At 41.5% G+C, this 20,087-nt stretch overlaps 1 protein-coding gene across 22 annotated transcripts in view; it reads right to left on the bottom strand.

Moving 5' to 3' along the window:
- celf4 (CUGBP, Elav-like family member 4) overlaps nt 1-20,087 on the bottom strand; it is a 119,894-nt gene that overhangs the window by 61,129 nt on the left and 38,678 nt on the right. The gene's annotated exons all lie outside the window — the stretch shown is intronic.

Raw genomic sequence — 20,087 nt, 5'->3', positions numbered from 1 at the left:
GGAACATGGTTGTTAATTAGGTCTAGATGTGCTTAAGGGATAACAAATGTGCACAGCCACCACATCTTTAACATCCAGCTGAGGCTACATTTCTGCCGCAGGACCTTTCTTTCCTTTGATAACCTCACAGGCTCCAACCTCAGAGAAACAGCAGCAAAAAAACAAAAAAGAAAAAAAATGCCCCGACCTCTGCCATCGAAAGCAGGTAATTCATGCAACAGCTTAGTCATCCTTCACGCGTCGCTGTTATTTTGTTTGGCGGCCAGTGGAAAATTCATTTGTCTGTTTAATTTCACAGGTGCCCTCAACACACTGATCAACAACGGGCAACGGCGGCGAGAAGGCGGCACCATCTGTGCCGCAAGGACTCTGAAGAATTTGCTCTTTGCCACCAAACACCTCCGACTGCAGAACGCAGCCTGGGTCGTGCGTCTCTGCTCGTAAGACTGACTGAGTGGAAGAAGGCACATCTCTTCTCCCTATGATCAGTTCCTGGAAGTGGGCATCACTGAGTACCATCGCTAGCCCTGTTGTTACACCCAGTGCACATCTGGGATGACAAAAAGGTGGAGATAGGAAGGAAAGGAAGGAAGAAAGGAGAATTGCTGGTATAGCAGAGAATCTGGGTGACTTGGACTTCTGTCCAAAACTGTTACAAGGTTGTCCCGCGAGGACCATAATCCATCAAAGTGATTTTTCTTCTCTCTTTTTCTTCCACCTCCTCCTGTTCCACCCCCTGTTCTCTTTGCAACGTAATCATTTTCCTCTCTCGGGGTGTGACATTCATAAAGAATGCTTGTGCAGGTGCCGCCTCTTGCCAAAGTTCGGAATCAGCTTTAGCAGTGAACTCAGACTGTGAGATTGCCAGAGGTAAGTTTCTGTACAATGCTTCTTGGCAGACTTACTCCCGACTGTCCTCCTCGCCTCTCTCCCTTTCTCCTGCCTCTTCTTCTTCTTTCCTCTTGGTTTTGGCGACGTGGAGCTTAAATAACGCTTATTTTGTATTAATGGTCTGAAAGAGTGCCAAGAAAATTTGCTCCCCCCACCCCCCGCCCACACTCTTACACCATCACCACCATCGTCAATATAAGACTAGATGAATCCAGGCTTTAATGTAAGTAATGCAAACTTCTGCCCTGAGTTTCCATTACAAATGTGCAAAAAACTTTTTTGATCTTCTGCTTATGTCAAAAAAAGGAAAGAAAAAATGTCACAATTGCGTTGTTTCCATTAAATAAGAAGTGCACTTAAAATTAAACATGAATAATCTTGTACATGGGATACGTCACTAAATATTATGGCAAAAACAGATATAAAATATATTCATGTATATCGGCTATCTATATATGTGGCGTTTTGGGGAAGTTGTAGTCAAAGATTTAACAGAAGAGCTACGTGTTCGACACTTTCAAATGACAAACTCAACGTCTGACGAACTGAGCGACGCTATGAGACCTGAGGTGCAGCCAACATGTTGCCTAAGGAGGTCAGATCCTGCAAACAATCACGTTGCTGCAGTTTACAAACTGGCATGATGTGAAAAATGTTTCCTTTGCAACTCTGCAAAAACGGCTGAATAACTCCTCATCCTAGTGTAAAAAAAACTTTTACCAAAAAATGTGTTTTTTTGTTTGTTTTTTTAATTGGCGAGTTGTGGAAAAAATTTAATTACAAAGCACTGTTAGATGAAATGCAACCAATCTGGGAAACGCAGCGAATCTGAATGTTGCGGCTGAACCTGAGATGCGTCATTGTGACGTGTCAGATGTATAAGATTGTCCCAGTTTGATGATCATTTGCTAATTCAGGTCTTCTGCTGTTGCAGCCCGTCGGACCCGTGATCTGATGTGTGGTGCATTCAGAAGTGGTGTTGTGCATACTTTTATTGAAGCGAACGTGGATATTTGTGCTGCTCTCAGGCCAGTCTACAGATTCTCCATTGACCTCTGACACCAATAAGGTTCTTCAGTGAATACTTTCTCTTACCTGACCTTTCCCATTAAACCTGAAAGGTGTCTGCGTATTAAAGTCCCTGCAGATCGTCAGTTTCTAAACAGCTGAGTTTCTAAACAACCGTGCCATGTTCTCCTAAATATACAATTTCTCCCCTATTGTGATCTTCAGTTTGAGACCCTCGTCCTATCCGGCTTAAAAGGCTTTCTGCCAGGCGATTGGCTGGTTTGCTGTTTTGTGCTCACAAGATATTGACAGATGACACTAATAAAACAGCCAGTGAGCGTAGATGCCGTCAGTTCTTTTGGTCATAATGAATCCAGCTTTCTGATACTCCTCAAATCAGCAAGAAGTAGGACGGAGTCTGAAAACTCATCCTCACATCTGATGGCATTTTTCCATTAAGCAGTGTTTCTGTAAATGGCAAATAGCATCCTTTGGGAAAACAAACAAGGGTTTGTTCTAGATTTCTTCGGGTAGAAGAGTCCTTTATTTGTTGACAAGAACGCAGATGTTCAGTCCCCGAAAACACCTTTGGTGTTCAGCAAAATATCCTTTATTCAAAGTTTCTAGGGAGCTTTGCTGTTTACTTTTAGTTCCAACATTCGCACTAACAAGCTGTCTGACCGTGCAAACATTATAATCACACAAACCTCGCGACTCAGCCTGGCTGATGCTAAACCTCCCCCCTCCCCACCACACCCCTCCTCCTCCGTCTCTGCAGAGTCCTATTTCATTAATGACAGTGCAAATTTTCGGTCTATTGACGCGCAAGTGTAGCAAGGCGCGTTTCACAGCACTTTGTCAAATATGTAGACAGCATTAAAACACACAGCCGTGCTCAAAGAGAGGTACGGGAGGAGGAGAGGAAAACAAACATCATCTGACAAGTTTGTGGCACATTTGGTTCAGACAGTGTGATTCCCTCTGGATCTGTGAGTGGTGGAGAGGAGAGGAAGTGCGCGAGAGGAGGGAGGGCAGAGCAGGAGGGAGAGGACTGAGCAATTGTTCTTCCATGTGGAAAGGTGAGAAAAGAAAAGTGTGAAGGGGCTCAACCGGGAGGAGGGGTTGTTGGAGTGAAGGATGCAAAGCAAGGGGTAAGGATGGAGAGAGTGAGGTACGAATGTGAGGCTGTAAGACAAAGAGAGGGAGTTGAATATTTCAGTTGGCTGTGGGTGTTTATCGGTGGCTGCTGTTAAGTACGAATAAGTACGATTTGGAAACCTCTCTGGGTTTTTTTTTTGGCTGAAAGTTTGTATTAATGCTGATCTGTGGGGGATACTCAAAAGTGCAAAAAAAAAAAAAGTACAAAATTAGGCCATGAGAAAACCTTTCATGCGCCGTACAATTCAACTGAACAGCAAACAAATCTGTTTGCACGCATTAATTTAACATTCGTTGTCGTCTACAGCAATCTTGTGTCTCGACTCGCTGACTTGGCAGTATTTTTCTCTCCCTTCCATGGAAATGTTTTGCATGCAAGATAACATTTTTTAGGAAACTTTTTTAGTTCCCTCCCACTGAGTGAAAGCTTTGTACAGTAAGATTGATTTTTAGTAACATCTTTGCAAACCCTACATTTACCAGAAGTATCGGGAAAATCTTAATACAGCAGTAGAGCTTCTCATTTCAGAATAGTCAGTCTTAATAAAACTGAGAAGACTGAACGCTGAATATTAATCAACTGTGCTAAAAAAAAAAAAAAAATCTGTTATTTTAAGGTGTGCACATTTAAACCACCAGGTTATTTCACATTTCTGCTTATATGCTTTTCCAGTTATCAAATCATTTCGATTTAAAGTTTTATGTTTTGCATGTTAGAGGATTAAAGTCGTTTTCTACAACACAGTGCCACCATGTTTTGCAGAGGAGACTGCATAACATCATGTTGCATTTGGGTTATATTTTTAACTGAAGATTTAAACTGGTATTAAATTGAACAAATAAATGTGTTTTTCTTTGATGAATGCATCAACTATGTAAAACAAAGTTCTGAAAATTAAAAAAAATGAAATTGGAGAAAAAAAAATGGAATTTGGAAAAAAAAACAGAAAGGTAATTTCACATGGCTTATGGCAAATTTTCTCATCACAAACCAGTTATTGACTTTTGTTCAATGATTAAACTGTTTCTGTTTTAAAATGAAATTGTAAAAACAAAAGTTGAAAAGATTTAAAAAGGCTATCGATTTTTATTCATTTATTCTTTTTGTGCTGCAGAAAAGTGCGTTTTGGGTGCCAGGGCACTTTAGGAACAGATCCTTGTGTTCCTGTAAGGTTCTCTTCATGCCATCTGAGCCACAATGTCCACACTTACTTCATTTTGATGTAATACTGCCAAGGCTCCTGTTCTGCCTTCAGCCCATCATTGATGCCCACACCCATGAGGTCGGTAATAAGAATAAAAACATTTTGTTGCAGGTCTTTCCCTCACGGTTAGTGTTGCATCTTGTAGAACCCGTGTTGCGAACAGTTTGGCTGCTGTTTAGAGGCAGGAAGTAACTCGTGCATCATTTTCTCCGAAGTACCGACCAGGCTGCTCTTTCTGTCCTGAAAGGTGGTGGCCAGTTTTAGAGAAGTGAAGAAAATATCAGTGGTGACATTTCTTCTCTTCCCTCTAAATGGCTCTGTCAGTTTCAAAACCAAATTCTCCTCAATGTCTCCTCCATGTTATGGAGCCTCATTTAGCAGATACTTTGACTCAACGTCAGTTGCCAGCCAAAATTGGATCCGACTTTTATCAGGCATATTTACAATAAACTGAATGAATTTACACCTGGCCAAAGGTGATGTTGATGATGTCGGCATCGGTTTTAGGCAACGCAGTTTTCCACAAACTTGCTCCAAGTTGCTGAGATCTTTGCTAACCTGGCATCCACAAGGTGTGCCGGACTGTCGGGTTTCCTTCTTATCAAAATGCAGAAATCTCCTGATTTCTTTAAATCTTTTTCTGTACATCATTTTCCTTGAAACCGGGAAGCCTCTTCCCGTCCAGAGACAATTTAAATGTTTTGCTCCTCGGATGTACAAGAGGCCGACGAAGGCTTTTAAAATTGGCACAGTTTGTTTTTAGTGTTTCAAACATGAAAAGGAAATCCAATACGTTTTTGATTAATCAGGTATATATATTTTTAATCAACTAACCCACATCTTATTTGTTTTACAATAGTGCTGATGTCCAATGAAAGACTCCAATGACCAGTTTATTCAGTTCATTGACAGCAGACAAGGTTGCTACGCACAATTACCGTTTCTGGGCATCCATCTTAGTTGTGGCAACAGTATTTAATGTAGCATAAAAAGTAATTACGTTTATCAAGTTTAAATAAAAAATGTCTAAATGTCTCAAATTAAATCTTTTATTACACTTTACTGCAAACAATTAGAGCAGCGCACAACCACAAACGAACAGTTGTGGGAATAAACGGCCATTTCTGTTACTTGCAAGCTGTAGCCGATTCACATAAAAAGGATTTGCTCATCATTAGACGACTTTACAGCCTCGTCCCAAATTTCCCTTTCAGACCTCTGAGCATGACGCTTGAAAACCGCTGGACTCTCTGGGTCAAATGTTAAACAAACAGCCTGTCCGGCTCTTCGCCATCACATCTCTGTGTTTATCTGTGTTTGTGTGTGTGCGTCACTCACACACACAAAATGCTCTGTGGCTGCTGCTCCCAGCAGTGGCATATCAGGCCATAATGAAAGCTCATCACCCATACTCTGTCAATGTGGACAAGCCCTCTCCCGTTCCCTCCCCCCCATGTACACGGGTCTGCACAAACAGAAACACTTAAGAGGGTGAGTCAGAGCAACGGTTCTCCTGCGTCGCGTGCACATAAACGCTCGGCCGGCAGAGGCCCCGCCAGGTTATACGGAGGGACAGAGAGCGCTGAGTTACTGCACAGTGCAGCCACTCTCCACGGCAGCACCATACAGAGTCCATAAAGCATGATGGATGGCCTATCATCATTTACCTCTTTGGTGACTTCTCAATGCTGTCACACCCTGCCAAGCACATGCAAGAAAGGCGAGACACACCGACACAGACAGGCGAGCGAAGGCAGAGTATCTAGACAAAAAAACAAAAGGAGGGCAATGCGCAAAAATTATGCTAAAGTGGGCATCGGGGAGAGTGGCAGAAGGGGAGAGAGGAAGAGAGAAAAAGCAGAGACGGATGAGGGATCATCTTTGATGTTTGCTAGAATTCAAGCACTCTCAATCCCATCTACAAACACACACACAATCACAAAAGAACTGAACCGTCCTCTGTCCCTTCTCTCCTTTGATGACAGCACCCCACACACAGAGGCCGTATTTAGAGCATGCAAAATCTACTGTCTCCTCCACTCTCCTCTTGTCCTCTTCTCTCCGCCACGGCAGAGGGAGCAGGAGGGGCCGAAGGAGAGGCGAAGGCAGCGAGAGAATAACGGAGGCAGAGGAGGAATCAACACCAGATGCAGCTGAATGACACAGTGATAGTTTGCGCGTCAAAGCGGCTGAAACGTCAACACGGAGGCAAGACGAAAAGAAGGTGAGGACTGTAAAATAACTTCCTAGAGGGTGGCTGTAGCCAGAAGGGGCACCGGGGAAAACGGCCTGAACTTCAGCACAAACGGAGCACTGAGCTCTGCAATGAGATGAAGGCGAGCTCGGAGGTTGTTGTTGTTTTTTTTAACCTTTTAAACTTCAGATATCCTCCCACTCATTTCTGCTTCCTCTTGTGGAGCCCATATATAGTTGTTGATTAGGGGCAACGGGATGACTATGCATTGCACTGGAATAAAGAAGCAGAATTTAAGCGAGCTCCTAAAAACCAGGACTGTCCTTCGCTTATTACTTGGCTTTTTGTCACCTCTAAGATGTCTTAGATGTCTTGTTTTGGTCCTGCAGCATCAGAAATCTCTCTCATTCACATTTTATGAGGCTGAATCGTTTGGACTAAAGCAAAATGTCAGTTTTGTCTGCTTATCATATTCAAACCATGTAAAAAAGAAACAAAAAAAAACAACATACCTGCAGGGTGGAAAACTATGTTCAATGTGGATGTGCAAAAAAAAAAACCCAAAGCGTGTCATCCCAAACTGAGACATAAACAGTAGGTCACTGCCATTAAACAATAACGAGTTATCCCTAGGGGTGTATGATGGCTCGCAATATTAAAACAGCACAATATTTCTCAAGCCTAAGCCGTTAGTATGCCTGAATATGAGTAAGCAAACACTAACCCCTCACCGCCTGTTTCTTACTGAATAACAGTAAGAAACAGATGAACAATATTTTGCCATGACTCAGCTGCTAAATTAAAGATTGTACTAATTTTAATTTGATTATTTTACTCATGTGTTGCTAAAATAATCCTTACTCTTTAAAGGAAATGCATCATTAGGCTCCTCAGCTGAATTAAGACCTGATGAAGTTTGAGGGAAGTCTGTGAATCTGCTGCAGCTACGTCCCACAGCTACTCTAAAGAAAGGAAACAGTTCTTGAATTGTCTTGTTGTGCTTCCTGTGGCTTCGTGTTGAGCTGCTCAACAGCACTTGGTCACAAAAGTGTTGGAAGACGTGCAAAAGAAACCTGCAACATGTTTTGGGTACTTCTATACAGGCGGTAGGCTGTTAGCTAGCAATGACACTAAAGTTGGCATCTGCCTAGGGGCTTCAAATTCTGAGGTAAAGGTCTTTCTTACAGTTTTTCGTGTCTTTGGACTGTTTTTGATCGTCTATGTTTTCAAATGTAAAATATTTCATCTAATCAAATCAGAAGTGGACAACATTAACATTAAGACCTCTCTAGAAACAAAGCATAAAAAGACTATTTTTGTAGTTTCTCCTGAAATATTGCTAAAATCTTGGCACATTTTCATTAGCTGCAGCCACCTGCATTGTCTTTTGAGCCAGACTTATAGTTAGACCACCAGTCAATATCTATGAGCAGCTGGTGTTTTTCTAAAGAAGCAACTGGTCCCAGTCCTCTGCATCATGTGTCCTGAACCAAAATGAAATACCCAAACCTAAAATGTGTCACAGCCTATATATTTTAAATTTACTCATTGAATACATGAACCATACTTGAAGTCTGATTAAACAAATAAGTTTGGGACTTCAATGGCTGCTACTGACTGGCATGTAGGGTTATTTTTTTAACGAGTTGATCATCTTTGAACAACAGCAACTTTTTAGACTTCTCTTATTCTGTAAAAAAACGACCCGGTTTCAGCTTCCCAAATCCTGTGACAGCTCAATGATACCCAGCGTATGTGAGATTTCACTTGGGTTACATCCAGGTTTTGTAGAGTATAGAAATAACACAGGTATAATCAGGCGGAATGAAGAAATCCTTAGGAATCTGCAGAAAGCATTGAAAGAGAATATCTCCACCGGTTGCCCTTAGAGAAATAGAAAGACAAACAGCATGAGGGAGGGATGTGGGGGTGCTGCCTCTCTGGACAGTGTCTATTGATCGCCACCTGGCACAAATCACCACAACTTTAGCAAATTGCTATTGAGAAGTGACCTGTAATGCAATTACTGGCCAATCCGGGGTCTTGGCTGCCATCAATTATTAAAAGCTGCCTGAGTCGTGCACCGCTATCCCGTCTGAGCCGGAGCGTCATGTCATTATCACATCTGCCGGCCACCGGCTCGCCAGCTGCTTCAGCTGAAGTTGGGAATAAGATTTTCCAAGTGCCACTTCGCGGTCCGCTGAACATATTGAATAACTTGATAAAAAAAAAAAAAAAAAGAGCAAAACATCAAAATACAATTACTAGTGTAAAGTAAAGTAAAGCCGAATGGCTTTCATAACCCTTGAGGATTTAGGTTTAAGGTTATTTTTTTAATTTTACAGACACGTTTTTCCCGACTGGAGTGGCTCAAATAAAGTCGTGACTTGAATCTGATAGAGGAGCTACAGATCAGGGTGATGGAGAGGAGGCCTTCCAACCTCTAACGCGCTCATCGTTAAGGATAAATCATCAAAGTTCCAGTGAAGAAATGCAAAAAGTTGGTCCTTCATTATAGAAGTGGTTTGGTTCCTATAATACCAATAAAAAAAAATGATGACAGATTTAGCTCTTCTGAAGTGTGGCTCCCAGTTCCTGAATGGTGTTTCAATCATGGTTATGATTTGAGCTGCACAATTCTCCAATCGCAACAGCCATCCAAATATCTCTGTGAAGAATATTGCAATGGCAAATGACTGATTGATGCAATATTTGGGCAATATATTTCAATAATCAGACATTCCCTTGCTGTGTCTCAAATCTATGCTTATTCTGACTGCATTCAGTCCTGAACCTGATGTGTGTCCGTAGCGGCTAAAATAAATTAGGTCATGCGAGTGGAGGCGACATTGTGCAGTAGTAAAAAGTAAAAAGAAAAATGTGAGTTCATCATAATCAAAATCATCACCGCAATTGTCAGCTATTAAATATTTTCCTGATATTGTGCGGTCCTAGTTATAGTAAAGGAAAACATAGATGCCAGAAGTATTATGGTACTGGTAAGATGTGACCTTTACTTTGAAACGGCTATCAGTAGCTTCATCCACTCATCACAAAAATTACTATTATAAATGTTTGGGGCTTTAATGCTGTATTTCAGCTCCTTGAGAATTAATTAATACCAATTCTGGCAGTTCTTGAATTCATACCGAATCAAAACGATGGATACAGGCTCAGGCAGATAGAAGATAAGGATTATAATAAAGTAAGACCAGATTGGGAACCGAAAGAACTGGCTCTCTGAAAAGAGCCGAACTTCCCATCGCTGCTTTGAAGCCCTTACATTAAGTCCAGGGAGTAACTTTAACATCTATTAAACAGGACTTATAAGCAATGTTCATTGCAAAAATAAAATGTCTTAAAGAGGCAGTGAATACAATAAAAAAAGTCCTTTAAGGCAAGCTTCCTCGATAACCTTTAATTTCATAACAGCGGTAGGTCGCCTTTGAAAAACTGGAGACCATTGATTAAGAGAAAGAAGGAATATAGAGCGAGATGCAGAGTATACTGGGCTCCATGCTGTTCAGTAAAAGCTGTAAGAGCCCTGTAAAGCCTCGGGGAAAAATGAGATCATTGAATGAAAATGTTCTCTGCTGTTTCAAAGCATCTGCTCTGTCCCACACTGACAACTGAGCAAGAGGCTCGGGGAGCTGAGCAGTCAATCCCAAATCACACCAACGCCCGACACCAAGGGAAGGTATAGAGAGCGCGGACCAGAAGGTGCTCCCACCATCCATAAAATGCTACTCTAACAGATAAATTAAGCTGTAAATGTGACTGATTTATTTGAATTTTATCGTTTCCAGATGTATTTCTTTTTTGTGCCTTGGCATTTAACGTGCGTGGTAATATATCTGAACGAGACATAATGATTTTTTTCCTTTTTCTTAAAAAAAAAATCCTGACATTGTTACACTTACTGTGGTGGAAAAGACAAACTCTGCTGTATTTCTTCTGGGCTTGAGAGCATGAAAAGACAAATAGATATAGCAGGATGATATAAAGATATTCTGAGAATAATATATATATATATATATATATATATATATATATATATATATATAATTCCTTCACTGGCAGGATGTTTCAAAGCAGCTGGAGTTTACTCACTACAGCAGCAGCAGCAGGAGGTAAAACTGTGACAACGGCAGAATGACTATCACAACCAGCTTATGGAGATACTTAAATCTGTGAACTATGCTTCTGTCCTCTCCCCGGCGACAGTCACAGGCGCTGCTGGCTTTACATCAGTAAGGAAGAGCAGCGCTCCGGAGCGGGGCTTATGGAACGACTCGAGTCGTTCAAGAAGAGGACGGCTGAGTTTTCTCCGCTCTTAGACAACGATTTGGACGTCACAAAGGAGGTTTTTCTCAAAGATCCCTTCACAGAAGAAAAAAAAAAAAAAGTATATTGAGGGAATCTTTAAAGCCCGTTTTCTTCCACCATCCTAGTGGGTACACTGAAGAGCCCTAAATGCCAGCTGTGACATTAACACTTGTAAATGCTCAGCGGGGAAGGCTGTTGTGGATGAAGAATCAGTGGTGCACTGTGAGGCAATGCTTTTGCAGATCAATACCGACTCAAGAAAAAGGACAAGTTGATTTCAGTCTGACAATAGCCGGTGCCAGTATTAAAGTAAGGCCCCCGAAAATAGCCTGCCAGCAAGGCCATCTCTGCAGAGGGAGGTTTCTTCTCCTTTGCGAACGTCTGATTTTGGAGCAGTTGCACTGCTGGCCAATGTTCACTCTCCCCCTTTTTAAACGAGATTAGCATTTAAAACTGGGTTATCGCCATGGCACTGCAGTTGTGCTCAGTTTTAAAAGGTGTGTAATTTCACATATGGATAATCAATCTATTGACCCGGCGGGGGAAGCATGCACCACTTCTAAAATTAGTTGGCTTATTGGACTATAGTGAACTGTTGCCTCAAGGCAGATGAATAGTTCTCATTTGTACAATCTGCTCAAACTCCACTTGGCAATGGGAGGTTGTAACATCAGGCCTAAAGCCTAATGATAATGGGAGCATTCAGACTTTATATGACAAAGGACGGCGTGGAGGCTTGTAATGATGTTACAATTAGAGTGCAGTTCACATTTTAAACCTCACGGGGCTTTAACCAAAGCTATTGTATCTGCCCCAAATTAGGTGGACATCGAACTAATTCAAGCATTCAGAGATTAGTTAAAAGCGTAAGCATTTCTGTTTTGCCAAATCGGTAATCCTTGGAGGGAAGAACATTTTTCCTGCCGTATATGTACAGTGCTGTCATAAACCATAGACCAACATAAAGCAGCAAATGATTCTGAAAAAAAAAACAAAAAACGTGACGAGTTATGAGCAACTTTGTACAGAAAATATTGGCATAAATTTTAGTTTTTGTGGCTGGGGTACGTCACACAAGCTGAGCTGTACTTACTTTGAAAGGTAATTTTACATAGTAATTTATAACAGATCTACATGTTGTTCAAACAGGAAACAGGAAAGACTCCTGTTTGAAATTGTACTCAAGAGAAATAGTAAGTCCTGCACAGTGCAGAACCGGTTCAGAGTGCATTAAGGCCCATGACTTGATGCTGGCAGTACAGTGACAAAAGAGTTTTCACACGTTCAACCAACCAACAGGCACTTTAGTTCAGTTGAATTAAATAGTACTGACAGCTTAGGCTCATTTGGACGAGGCACTCTAGTTCATTACACAAATCAATCAGTGAATCAATCAAACCAAAACCATAGGCATTAATCTGCTAGCACAGCCTCCACTCAAAGCCCGGATACAGTTACCTTTCCACTTCAACCTAAAGACGTCTGAGCTCAACGCCTCTGTGCAGACTACACTCTAAAAAAGTGTATTTGGGCTGTATGTCATCTTAGGGACTTATTTACATTAATCTCAATTAATTCTTTTGCTTTAGTTATGACATCTTACTTTTTTGTGTTCAATTAGCTTAAAAGTTACAAATCTTTAACTTAAAGAAACTTTTTACCTTGACTTTACTTGAAACAATTGAGTTCAATGCCAGTTTCGTATCCTACATCTGACCAACTCAATATATTATCATCATAAAAACTCAATTCATTGACTTTATCCGACTTGGACTGCACTCTCAAAAGTGTACACTTTTGAGAATTGAGATTAATATAAATAAATCCGTAACATGAACTACAACCCAAATAAACTTTTGAGAGTGCACTTTTGAGTGTACATTACAAAGTGCACTCTCAAAAGTATGCACTTTGTAGTGCACACTTCTGAGAGCGCGATTTTGAGTGTACACTTCAGAGTGCATACTTTTGAGAGTGCACTTTGGAGTGTGCACTACAAAATGTACACTTTTGAGAGTACTTATTACCACTTTTGCACTCTCAAAAGTGCACTTTTAAACTCATTTTAAACACACTTAATTAATTCAAACTTGATAAATTGAGTTGGATAGACATAATTGAATTATTTGTTGCCAATTGAAGCACTTCTATTAAGTTGGTTCAACTAATTTCTTTTTCCAGTGTAGTGACGTTCTTTATTTTTCTTTATTTATTTGTTTTAAGTTTTGGCTTCCTCCAAAAGGCACTGTTATTATGCGAGAGCAAAAGAGCTTTCTGCCAAAAAGCTGGATTTGTGTGTTATTGCCCTGCATAAAATCAGCATATAATTGTGCGCCGATATCCTTTTTACTGGAAGCAGACGCCCTAATCTAGACAAAAAAAAAAAAAAAGGGTTCAAGACAAAGGTGCTCAAAACTGTAGCAATAGGTCACATGTAGATAAGAGGCAATTCTCAGTCCCTCTATAAGACATAATAAGAAAGCCTTAATTAATGAATTACTTTATCAACAAACAGTGTTTAGCCCCTGAAATGATTCCAAAGCCAGGTCTTCCTAGCTGCTGTCCGTGAAGGGAGACTCATTTGAATTTTTATTGCAGGCTTATGACCTGCCAGATTCATCCTACAAAGTGCCTCGCTTCAAGGCTTTGCACTGGTTTGGACAGGAATACCGTTAATTCTTTTGTTACGCAGACCACCGCTAATAAATGCAGCTCTTTCTTTTTATTAGCCGTGTACGACTTGAAATAAGTCACTCCGCTGATCTACAAGTTTAGAAAAACCTGCCTGCCTTTTTTTTTTTTTCCATGCATGTGCCTATTGATTTCTTTAAAGTTGGAGTGGTTTTAGCTAAAACTCGCTTGTGTTTCATTCCAGCTTTCTGACAGTGATTTTGTATTCATTAGATGGAGCACGTTATGTGGCAAATGGTTTCTTTTAGCTAAGGGTGATTAGGATAGTTGATGAGGTGATGGCTTGGGGAGAGGGAGGCGACGCTGCACAGTCAGTGGCATTAGTCACATCGACGTGAGGCTATGCCTCCTGAACATGGCACCTCCAATCTATAATCTACAAGAAAGGATGAATCTGGAGCACTTGTGCATGTTTTAGGGGACACAAAATATAACCGAGCGTGGCCTAATCTCCCCTATCCACATTCAAAACACCTCTTCACCCACTTTACCTGGGGAGCCTGGCAGTTATTGACCAATGAGGGCGACTTATTGAGAAAAAGCTGCCATGAAACTGGGTCGCGGGAACCAATCAATGTCATGGATTTTGTTGCCCTGGCATTATCTCAGCTGAGTGGAGGGGGTGGGGGATTGGAAAAAAGAAACAGACACAAATCAGTTGGTATAGAGGCACCTCAACTATAACTCTCCTCCCACTCCCTCCATCCACCCACTCTCTCCATTCTGCCTTCAAACACCCTTTCCACTTTCTTCCGTCCGGCTATTCATTTGCCGTCCTGTCTTTTCTCCGGTTCGCCTGCCCCTGGGCTCGGAGCGCTGCGTGTTTATGTGTGTATGAAAGCTCCCTGAAATGACGCATTGATTCTCCGCGTTCTATATTTCTCATCTGGCTTGCTATTACAGTGAGAGTCAATCAACGTCATATTTCTCTCCTTACCTTCTTCCCCCTCTGCTTCTCTTTCCGCGAGTATCACAGTATCATGTCGGTGAATGGGAGTGTTTACGAGGAGTGTTGAATTGCAGTTACAAGAGACGGGTTTGGAAAACAAGTATGTTGGGAGTACCAGCGGTGTGCTTTGCGTGGTATCTGTATGTGTGTGCTTGTGTATATATATATATTTTTTTATTTTTTATTTTATTTTAATGTGGATCGGGGTGCTGCGCATTCAGGAGTGCGCGCCTTTGTACGAAGGGCAGGAGCTCATGTCAGTTCTGTGGCCTTTACCGTACTGTATTTTTGACAGTACGACTGAGGAGATGCCAGATCTATTTTTTATTTTTATACATGTGCTACAACCTCTCTGAGTGCAGGAGGATTCGCTGGAGGGTATGTGTCCTCGGCGGTTTGCGGACACGCCACACCAGCTAGTCCTGCAATAGTTAGGCCTGTGACCCACACATAAACACGCACACACACACACACACACACACACGTGCACACGCGAAAACCACATCCACCCACTTCTGGGGACTTTTGCCAGAATCAATAGAGGAGCTTTTTAATGCTTCTTGTTGTAGTCTGAAACTGGAGTACAGAATCACAAGCACTATGGCGAGGATACGATGTTTTTGATGTGCCCGCTTTTTACTGAATAGGTCCGTCTCACACACCCACTCGCAGAACTGGAAAACAGAAATACTCAATTTATGCCGTCATATTGGTAGACGGTGTTTTTTTGTTTTTTTTCAATGGTGGTAAGATAAATTACACAGCTCACAGTCATTGTAGGCCTAACCAAATATTTGCTGCATAGTAAATTATGAAAACTCTGCGGATGGAAGTGAAACGTCTTGCCCCTTTCAGACGAGTTTGGGATGCAGACGTGTTCTTCATGTGTTGGTGTATGTAACACAATGGACGATCAGAAAGATGGGAATTCTAGCTTTCCCCAAGCACACATCAAAATCCTCTTGAAACAGCTGGACAGACGAGAAGATGTGATGGTAACAAACTACACTTACTCCGTTTAATAATTAGGCAAGCTCATTGTGAAAATGTTCAAGAGGTGCAGATTCTTTTGCAAGGCATTGCAAAAGGACATCACCTCTAACTTGACCCCCCCGTAATTGCTCTACACGTCTTGCAGTTCTCCCCACGGCTGATCGCGAGCTGAAGTTAAAATGGACTCACTTCATGAATTTTTAGAACTCATTTACATGATGACTCAGAACTGTGGCAAACTTCCAGTTTACAGTTGCTACGTAGCGATGCTTGAGAGACCGTGCGGCTCTCAGAGAGTCAATGACGATATATCTGGTAAATCCCATATACATAGGGAGTCAGCGGGAGGGTAAACGTTGAATGAAATGTCTTTAGGAGCTAGCTGTAGGGGCTCAGAAGGAGTTCAGACACGCCGAGCAGTAAAGTCGAAAGGAAAATTTGGCATAGAGCGACTGAGTGCCGGGGCGCACTATGTGTAGCTTTAACTCAGGAGGATTTAAAAAAAAGGAAAAACAGACAAAGCATGTAGCACGAGCTGCACTACCTGTAAAGTCGCATACTGTAACCTCGGATTGAGTTTGCTTTTTCTTGAATGGGAATTAATTCATAGAAATCTTAAGTGTGTTGTTCAAGTTAGGTTACAGCGGCTCCTAATTTGACAGCATTTCTCCTCCCTGGTTTTGTATTAGGCAAGATCAAAGAGGCGAGAGGGAGCGGAGAATTAAGTTTGTTAGAGAAAATGAATAAGAAAAGAAGTGCAGACATGCTCGGTGCAAGTCAAGATGAAGCCATCACTAAATCATTGGCCTACTTAATAACAAAGAAGATGATGCCCTTCAGAACTGCAGAGAGGCCAGGCTTCAAAGAACTCATGAAAATAGTTGCTTTATAATTGTTTCACTGGGTGCTTCTTTTTTTTTTATTACAAAGCCTTATTAGGCTTTTGCTTAGCACTTCACTCCTCACAGCATATGCCTATAAGTCTTTAAGTTAATGGTAATTAAAATCTTGATTTGATTTTTCTTGAGTTCCCTAGAAATAGTTATAATGATGATTTCTTTTTATCATATTTTATTTAATGAATTTGCAAAGAGACATAATTTACAATGCGGTCGTATGTAATAAATGAAAACATACGTTCCGATTAAGATGGTTTGTCAGATTAAAAGCATTAAAAAATTAGTTTTTATTGGTCTGCTGTCATATTCTAATCTTAAATATCACATTTTCGTTGCTGTAGGCAGAAGAGCTTGAAATGATTAGTGTGCGTCTCTGGGTAATGTTTTATTAGTGACGGAGTTACTGAAATGAACGAACTTCATATCATTTTTAAAAAATATATATAAATATATATTTATAGTTTGACTGGTGCTTATTTGAATAAAACACAAAGTGACGGTCACTCAAACTGAATGGGCCTGGTGACTGGTCCATTCATGTTAAATGAAGATTTTTGAGTTTTCTTCCTTTTTTTCAAGGCCAATAATACTGAGGTATATGCGGCAAGGTGCTAAATGAGTGGGAGCCCAAGTTTGAGTGTCCTTTTAATTTCATTTCTGTCCCTGAACAGCAGAGTGACTTTCTGCTTCCTTTTCGTGATAGGATAGGATTTCTGAATAGATAAGTGACGCTGTAGACTGCTACAGCGTTACTTATCTATTCAGAAATCCTATCCTATCACGATTCCTTCACTGACCAACGTCCCCTCTGGAATTCCTTGAAAAAAAAAAAAGAAAAAAAAAAAATGAGCAAGCAGAACACTTTTTAAAAAATCATTTTAAGAGCTTCTGCACCTGCTCTGTTTGTGGTTCAAGAGAAAATAGTTGGTCCAAATAGCTTCCATTGTTTAGATTGGCACAAGTTTAGAGCAAGAAAACTTCAGAGAAGAAAAGAACAAAGAGCAGGTGCAAAACAGGTGCAAAAAATCGGGGAGATTACATTGGTTTTTCAGTCCTCCTTGGCTTATTTTTATCTTTGGATCATTCTTAAATGTTTTTAATGTTACCACTTGTTTCAGTGCATCAATTCACCATTAAAACTTTCCCTGGGCACATGTGGCTCTACGTGGCAAAACCGAATTAGAAACGCTCAAAGAAATTGTCATTTATCATGAATTATCCCTCATTAGCATCACCTCAGCTTCAGCCTGTCACTTGTTTATCCAAAAGAATCTCCCGACACCACAGACGCTAAGCCTCACCCACACATGTTCTCACCCCTCAGTACTTTGTCTGCGACTACATCAACAGCCTACAGCCATGCTTACCAGGCATTTCCACCAGGAAGCAGAATCCCTTCTTCCCTGAGCTCACCTGACAGCAAAAGAAAGAAAGCTTGGTGGAAAACTTTTCAGAACATAAAGGGTGCTGCAAAACTTTGAGGATAAAAAAAGCACACCAGGAGATTAAAAAAAAAAAAAAAAAGGTAGGTGGCTTTTTTTTTGGTTGTGTTGGTCTGTGTGGATAGAGAAGAGAGAAGAGGGGCGGGGGACACGACGAGGCAGCAGGGGGAGGGAGGTGGAGGTGGAGCGTGGGGAAGCTCTCAGTGCCTCTTCCAGGGCCGAGTCGTCGCTCGGTTTCAAACGAACTCATTTATTCTGTTTTGCTGGCTTTACCTTTAACTACAACAAAAGGCCGTTTACCGTTCCGCCTCCCTGAGCGCTCGGCTTCAAGGTTTGTCTACCATCTGGGTCTGTCCTGTGGCATCGCTCCTCTTTACTTCACACTCACCATCAATCTAGTTCAAACCTTACTACCATCCCCTGCTGAAAGTAGAGGATAGTAGTAGGAATTAAGCAATAACTAAGCTATTAATGATTGCTAATTAATATGTTATTAATCACCAATTAATACGCTATTAGTGGATTGCTAAATAGTATTTAATTGTTAAACTCTTATACAGGACTTTGCTGTTGCTGGTGTATTCACTTTGCCACAAATTATGTTTCAGCCTCAAACCTCAATGTAGTTTATTGGTATTTTATGAGCATAACAGTGAAGCAGAAGGGAAATGACATATGTTGTTCAACTCTATGCATCCCCTTTTACTTTCATACAACTGAAATGTCGGCCAGAATTGCCTTATAAAGGTCACTTGATTGCTGAAGAGAGTCCAAAAGTGTGCAGCCAAACAAAGATGCAGTAGAAATAGAGCAGCTGTGAGAAGGCCTCAAAGGTTCGTTAGAGAACATTTGGGAACAAATAGTGTCATGAAGACTAAGGAACATATGATCAGGGACAATACCTGGACTGTCAAATAACATCATGAAGACATGCAACCAGACCAAAAGGTGTTTGGAAAAACGTCACATGAGAACATCATGACTGCAGTGTAACATAGTAGTGGATGCAACATGCTGTGGGAATCCTATGAGCTTTTATTTGTAGGATAACAGACTTTTCTGTTATGTTACCCTTTCATAACGCTTTGTGCCATTCTGTTACACAAAATCCCGATGGATACATTAAAGTTTGTGATGGTAACAGGACAGCATATGCTGACTGGGTGTGAATACTTTTGCTGTATTTCAGTGAAATATGTTCAGACGGAATGTTTAAAGAATTGTTTTTGTGCCACAAATAGTTATGTCAAACCCTGGCAAGATAATAAATTGGCAGAGCAGTTTTTAGGAACACAAAATCTCATTCTAGTTTTGGCCAAATATTTAATCTCTCCTCCTCTCCTTCCATGTGTCTCTGTTCCTTCCCTCCCTCTTTTTCTCGGAATAATATGCCACTGGGAAGTAAAAGATGAAGAAGGAGAAGAAGGAAGAAAAAACTCCGAGCACGGATCCCCACTCCTCCGCTCTTCTTGACTGCACGTCTGTGATGTCATAATCACTCACATCAAAGGCTGCGCGCTCAACACGGCGACTGTCAGCTTCCCTGGAGGCGTCATTAAAAACGAACAGTGCAAACCAAGCTGGGCCTGACAGAAATGCATCAAAACTTCCCAAAGCTCGCCGGCGCGTGCGCCGAGCCACGCCACGCCAAGCAAGCATCCAGGTGTGTGCATGTGCAATTAGAAAAAAAGGAAAAGAAGAACAAACTTGCACACACACACACGCAACTGTGAAATCCCCCCCACACCTCCCAAAATCATTTATGCACTAAACAAAACGCTCACACTGCACAAGATCCCTGAAACTCACATGCAGAATCTTCTGATGAATGAACTGGAGCTTCTCCTCCATCTCAGCACCAGAACTGGGTCTTTATATCATGTATGAATAAGAGCTCGACATTCAAAAAGAGCATGGCATGCACACAACTGCACTGTACATGTGACTAATAACATCCACAGCGCCGCTGTGACGCAAGCGTGCGTTCCACAGTGTACGCCGCGGACTGAATTCAGAGCACGCACGTAAAGTGTAGAAAGAGCCCACATCCATCCGCCCACCCAGTTTTCATCCCTCGCCGTCTATCTCAGACGTTTGGCCCACACACTCGGGCGCAAGCACACACGCGCGTGCACACGAATGCGCGTGCTCGTTTACACAAACTGGAGGGGGAGATATAAATAGTACGCGTATGATGTGATATTGTGTGGTTTCTCCCTATGGGTTTGTGTGTATGTGACTGTCAAAATGAAGAGAGAGAGAGAAAGGGGGGATGGGTGTGAGAAATGGGAGGGAAAGATGGGCTTTGCTTAGATTTGCCTGATAGTGAAC

Source organism: Poecilia reticulata, chromosome 5, assembly GCF_904066995.2.
Source record: "Poecilia reticulata chromosome 5, P_reticulata-male-v2, whole genome shotgun sequence".
Taxonomy (NCBI): Eukaryota; Metazoa; Chordata; class Actinopteri; order Cyprinodontiformes; family Poeciliidae; genus Poecilia; species Poecilia reticulata.
This window is presented reverse-complemented; position numbering and strand designations above follow the sequence as displayed.